This window comes from Protobothrops mucrosquamatus, unplaced genomic scaffold (genome assembly GCF_001527695.2).
Source record: "Protobothrops mucrosquamatus isolate PMUCROS unplaced genomic scaffold, P.Mucros_1.0 scaffold2, whole genome shotgun sequence".
NCBI classification, from domain to species: domain Eukaryota; kingdom Metazoa; phylum Chordata; class Lepidosauria; order Squamata; family Viperidae; genus Protobothrops; species Protobothrops mucrosquamatus.
In genome coordinates this window covers 2,322,702-2,329,398 of record NW_015386389.1, presented here as the reverse complement: position 1 = coordinate 2,329,398, position 6,697 = coordinate 2,322,702, and positions in this window count along the sequence as shown.

The window sequence follows — 6,697 nt, the reverse complement described above, 5'->3', positions numbered from 1 at the left end:
CCTGTGGGAGCGTATCTTGGTTGGCACACAATAAAATCTTTTTGGAGGTCCTAGGAACATTATCCCCCCCTTTCCCCCCCTTGCTCTTCATTGTCTTCTCTCCACTTTTTGGTTTTAATTTTCAAACCTTCTGCATTGTTGCATATCTGGGAAGTTTGACTGTCAGACCAAAATGAGGAACGGTTGGTTGCCTGTTGCTTGCCTCAGCCTCGTGGTTGAGTCTGGGGTTGCCCCAAAGGATGTGGACATAAATTGTCTCAAGAGTGCAATGACTATATGGGGTTCGTGCAGGAAACAGATTTGAGGAGCTTTTGGGCCAATATGGAGTCATTACGGGTGGAATCTGCCTCAGGGCTCCTGTTCTCGTTTTGCCTAAGTCAGGGGTGGGCAACCTTGGCTCTTTTATGACTCGTAGACTTCAACTCCCAGAATTCCTGAGCCAGCCACGCTGAGGGGAAAGGGAGAGGTTTCCAAGCTGAGCCATGGTGGCTCAGGAATTCTGGGAGTTGAAGTCCACGAGTCATAAAAGAGCCAAGGTTGCCCACCCCTGGCCTAAGTGAGTACAAATTCTCTCCCTCCTTCTTGCCATGGGCTAGATAGCTCCTGAATTATCTTTGCCTGCGGGGGCAGAAGTGCAAGGAGGAGATCAATCACTCCTCCACTTGAACTCTTAGCTCAGGTGGGGTGGTGTTTGTGTAGTGGGGATGAAATTTGGAGGAAAGGCGTGACCTTTGGAGGGGGCAGAGGAAACGCCTTTTCTGGAAGAAACACTGGAGCAGAAACTATGGAGGAAGAAATTGCTGCAAAGAAATCTTACAAACCGCTCTGAATTGGTGCTTCCAATTGTTGATCTACCACCAAGGACACTTCAGGGGATGGAGACAATTCTCTCTTCCTTCATTGCAATTTTGATCCAGTGGGGTAGGAAGGTGGTGATTTTAGTTGAAGACCAGGAGAGGGACTCCCTAATGTTTCCTATCCCTGACTTCCCTCAGAGATTCCTTCTGAAATTGACAGAATTCCTTTCCCTCTCCTCCTCCCATCAACAGCCTGCTGGGCGTTGGGCTGGGTGTCTTCCTATTTTTTCTGACTGTTTCCCACTGCTGATCTTGTGCTGTTTTTCCTCCTGAAAACAATGACTTATTTCAATGCCTTGACAAGGCAAATAGTCATATGCGAACAAAATTTTGGAGGCATTAAAGTAATGAATTGAAATGGAACGGAATGGAATGGAATGAAATAGAAATAGAAGAATAGAATAGAATAGAATAGAATAGAATAGAATAGAATAGAATAGAATAGAATAGAATAGAATAGAATAGAACTGGAAGGGACCTTGGAGGTCTTCTAGTCCAGCCCCCTGCTCAAGCAGGAGAACCTATACCATCTCAGACAGGTGAATGTCCAGTCTCCTCTTAAAAGTCTCCAGTGATGGAGCACCCACGATTTCTGAAGGCAAGCTGTTCCACTGGTTGATTGTCCTCACTGTCAAGAAGTTTCTCCTCAATTCCAGGTTGTTTCTCTCTTTGATCAGTTTCCAACCATTGTTTCTCGTCCTTCCCTCTGGTGCTTTGGTGAACAACCTGGCCCCCTCTGCCTTGTGGCAGCCCCTCAGATTCTGGAACACTGCTACCATGTCTCCCCTATTTCTTCTTTTCTTTAGACTAGCCAAACCCAAGTCCCATAACCATAGACCATATACCAGACAAATGGTTGCCCAGTCTCTTCTTAAAAACTTCCAGTGTTGGAGCACCCACAACTTCTGGAGGCAAGCTGTTCCACTGATTAATTGTTCTCACTGTCAGGAAATTTCTCCTGATTTCTAGGTTGGTTCTCTCCTTGATTATTTTCCATCCATTGCTACTTGTCCTGCCTTCTGGTGCTTTAGAGAATAGGTTGACCCCCCCTCTTTTTGTGGCTGCCCCTTATACATCAATATACATTAATAAGATTTCAAATCTGCGTGTTCTGAAATATCTCAGTACTTCAGTTGCAAATGCAAAATATAGAATGTTGGCTTTTCGATTAAAGCTAGATCCGTTTAGGCACAAGGTGGCAGTGTTTAAATGCAATTTTTATACAATAAGGTTTTCTTTTTGAAAACTTCATCTCACCCTTTAAAATGAGAAGCAAATGTGTCCCTTTGTTTAGATCTCTGCTGCATCTGTTCTCAATTTGGGGGGTGTGTCTGTTTTTGTTTTTGTCACACAGGAAATTAAGGATTGGATCAAAATCCAGTCCATCACAAACCTGAGTGAGATGCAGGTCTAGTTCACCTGCGCAAAATAAGATAAAGTTGAATATTTTTGGAAAGATATATGTGGAAATTATTGGCACAGGGTCACTGAGATTCTGGATTGGGAAAAGGCTCAAATAGTGTTTTAATAACCAATAATTGGGAAATTCTGGGGAAAAGGAATCAATCAATTCATTGCAAGAGGCAACTGACAGGTCAAAACCAGGAATGACTTTTGCTAGCATTAGAACAAGTAATAACAAAGAAAGTAGCTCCTTAATCTTGCTCTGCCAATCACCAAGGATCTGAGAAAATGCACTCTTTTGTTAATCATGATTTGATCATCCCATTTCTGTCACATGAAGAAGGCATGGGGAACTGTAAGAAGGAAAACCCTGATTATAGTTGGCTAAAGATCAAAAACAATGTCAAAAAAGGTAAAAAGGTCATGTTCAGTCATGTCCAAATCTGGGGGGGAGGGGTGCTCATCTCTGTTTCCTAGCCAAGGGAGGCAGCATCGTCTGAAGATGCTTCTGTGGTCATGTGGCCAGCATGACTATATCCTGAGGCGCACAGAACATTGTTACCTTCAAGCCAAAAATGGTATCTATTTATCTATTTGCATTTGCAAGCTTTTCAACTGCTAGCTTGGCAGGAGCTGAGACAGGAACAGGAGCTCACCCCATCACACAGTACTTGGGTCTCAAACTGGCAACCTTTCTATCAACAAGCCCACCATCTAGCTTTTTACCAAATGAAGGCCCATGATGAAAGCCAGGGTCATGTAAATCAGGATGTTGAGTGAGTTGAAAGGAGAGACATGTCCAAGCAAGGATCACTGAGATAAACAGAAAAGAAGATGAAGAAGTCTCTTATTCTGTGACCTGCACTCTGATGATAGAGAAGCATCGTATTTTTCTCATTGGTCATCACACGTGTGGCTTTGATGACACATCAAGGGCCAAAATTCTAAAAGGGAGACAGAAAAATGGGAATAATCTGGACATTGGCTACATTTCCTTATTGAAGTTGTATTATAAATCAGTAACGGTAGTAGTGTTTTACTTCAATATGACTAACATTTTTTCCCCTCTCTCCTACCCATTGAACATAGTTCAATCAAGAGTCAGGCTCACTGCTTCCAAGGATCACAAAAGATTTCAGGTTGGATATTGCAATCAGCTACAATTGATTGAACTGTGGGTCACTGTGGACATGTGATAAAGCAAAGAAATATTGGAATAGGATTCATATTCTAATACAGAAAATTCTTAAAAGTGAATCTAAAGAGAAAACCAGAGACTTTTCTTTTGGGTTTAATGGAAAAAGACTTGGGGGGAAAATTGGAACTTTGACATTATCTCTATCTCTATCTATCTATCTATCTATCTATCTATCTATCTATCTATCTATCTATCTATCTATCTATCTATCTATCTATCTATCTATCTATCTGGCAGCAAGACTAGTCTACACACAGAAATGGAAGGACATTTCGATCCTGACAATGGACAAATGGCTGCCAAAGTTGATGGAATTAGCAGAGATGGCTAAATTGATTGCTTTGATCGAAGAAAACAAATACAAATACTTTTGTTTCTACTTGGAAACCACTTCTGGACTTTTTGCTTGAGATGGGGGAAAAAAAAGAAACTTTGATTTTGGGTTTTACCAATTAGATAGATTAGTTGTTATAGAAATGGCTAGTTTAAACTATTATGTAAAAGTGAAAAATTGAGGTTTGATGTTAATGCCTTATTCTACTGCACCAAAAGGGAGTTGGAAGTCAGTGCCTTTTCTTTCTTTCTCCCCTTCATTTTCTCAGTCTTCCCATCCCTTTCCCATTCCCTACTACTGTATCTGCTTTTGTTTTTGTATGTTATAACATATACCAGTGATGGCGAACCTTTTAGAGACCGAGTGCCCCAAAACCAATCCGCCCCCTGGCCCGCCTACCCTGCTTCACCCCCACACGCCCACAGGGCCACCCACTGCACCCACTGCCTCCACGGCCTGCCTCAGATTGCCCAGGCTGCCCTCCAGCGCCATGGTGGCCACACCCTCTGCCCGCACTCCGCAGCATCATCTGCGCGCAATGGGGCGCGAGGGTGGAGTCTTGTCCCTGCTGCCCAGCTGCCATGTGCTTGGCTGTGCTGCTCCATGCGGGCCGCACCCAGGGGTGACTCTCCTCTGGGGGGGCTGCTGGTGAGGAGGAGGACTGTGGGGGGAGGCAGGGCTAGGGTGACGGCATGTGTGCCCACAGAGAGGGTTCCGAGTGCCGCTGCTGGCACTCGTGCCATAGGTTCGCCACCACTGACATATACTAATAAAACTGTTTAAATCGGAACTGTGGGTCAGTTCAAAGAGCTTTTAACAATAATTGGGAAAGTTGCTGCTTGTTGACTAGTTCACAACAGATTGGTTTCATACATTACAATGAGTGAATTTACATAGGACAGAAAGAAAAATTCAACAAACCATGTTGGTACAAATACAATATGTGAACAAAACCTTAAGTTGCAGAAATTGTTACTTTGGAAAAATCATGCCTCAGAAAAAAATGGTTTTGTTTTAAAAAAACAACGTATTAATAGTTCTGTAACTGAATTTATATACTTCTTCCTCTTTTTTTTCTTTTTAAAATGATGTGTCATAGTAACTTGGATTTAAATATTGTATTGATTGGTGATAGATATGGTGCTTAAAATGAGTTGCCATGAAACTGTAATATATCCTTCACTGTTTTTTAAATCAATACAAACAGTGTTTACAGCCAAGAAATAACTCCACATTATTTAGCTGAACAAGGCAGAAACCACAGAAGTCAATAGACAAAATGCATGATCCTGGCTTTCTTTGTGTGAAAGAAAAAAAAAGGATTCCAGTCAATTAACAGACTGTGTACACGCAGATGTTAAATTCTAGAATTCTTTAGAAGAAAGAAAGAAAGAAAGAAAGAAAGAAGAAAGAAAGAAAGAAAGAAAGAAGGAAAGAAAGAAGAAAGAAAGAAAGAAAGAAAGAAAGAAAGAAAGAAAGAAAGAAAGAAAGAAGGAGGAGGAGAAGGAAGGAAGGAAGGAAGGAAGGAAGGAAGGAGAAAAAGAAGGAGGAGGAGGAGTAAGAAAGAAAGAAAAGAGAAGAAAGAAAGAAAGAAAGAAAGAAAGAGAAAGAAAGAAAGAAAGAAGGAAGGAAAGAAAGAGAGAGAAAAAATGAAAGAAAGAAAGAGAAAGAAAGAAAAAGCAAGAAGGCAAGAAAGCAGAATTATAATTCTTGGCCAGTCTCTAAGAGGCTGTCACAAAGAAGAGGGGCCTCCAAAGCACCTGAAGGCAAGACAAGAAACAACAGATGGAAACTTATCTAGGTTGGAGAGACCCAACCTTGAACTAAGGAGAAATTTCCTGGCAGTGAGAACAATTTAATCAGTAGAACAGCTTGCCTCCAGATGTTGTGGGTGCTCCAACACTGGACATTTTTAAGAAGAGATTGGACAGCCATTTGTCTCAAATGATATAGGGTCTCCTGCCTGAGCAGGGGGTTGGACTTGAAGACCTCCAAGATCCCTTCCAACTGTGTTACTTTTCATTTCTAATATTTCCATCCCCCAAATACCAAAACATAATGCAAACATATAGGAAACAGGAATTAAGGATGGATAATAATTCATTGTTTAAAATCGCAAGAAAATGCCTTTTCATTTGCATTAGGGTTTCTTTTTTCCTTTTTTTGTAAAAAAAAACAACAACACCTGAAGCATTGCATTTATCTTCCATGAAGAAGCACAACTGCAGCTAAATCTCAGCCTTAATCAAAGGCATTGATGGCGGTTTGGTCCAACGTATACCCATTGATTCGCACTTTGCTTTGCTTTACAGCATAGCATGGGATATATGCCCAGCCAATTGTCATTCATTCTGCAAAAGTTAGTTAAAGAAACTGCTGCCTAGCTAAATGTCTAAGCCCAGGGACTAAACAATTCAACATGGGCCTTCATTTCCTTTCTGTCATAATGCAGCCTTGAATTGGAGAGAGCTACTCAAAGAGGGGCCTGTCAAATGACGGTGGCAAAACCAAACAGTTTTCCTCTGCAAGCAGAGAAAATGTTAGCCTTTGACCAAAGCCAGCGGATTTGGAACAAGAGGCCATCTGTATTATTTTGAGAGAGTGTAGAGCACGGGTGTCAAACTCGATCATGTCACGTGACATATCGTGATGTATCGTGTCATTTTTTTGCCTTGGCAGAGCTGGGGTAGGCGTGGCCTGCCTGTGACACATCTGGCCCGTAGGCTGTCAATTTGACACTCCTGGTCTAGAGCATCTGGGAAGTCCCAGACATCTTAGCTACTATTATAAGTGTCCCCTCTTTTCTCCCCCCCCCCACTTTAATGACTCTGTAATGCCTTGCATTGGGGTGGAGTTGTGCTGACTGAATAGATCTGAGTGTTTGCTGGCTGGATGCCCTTCCTA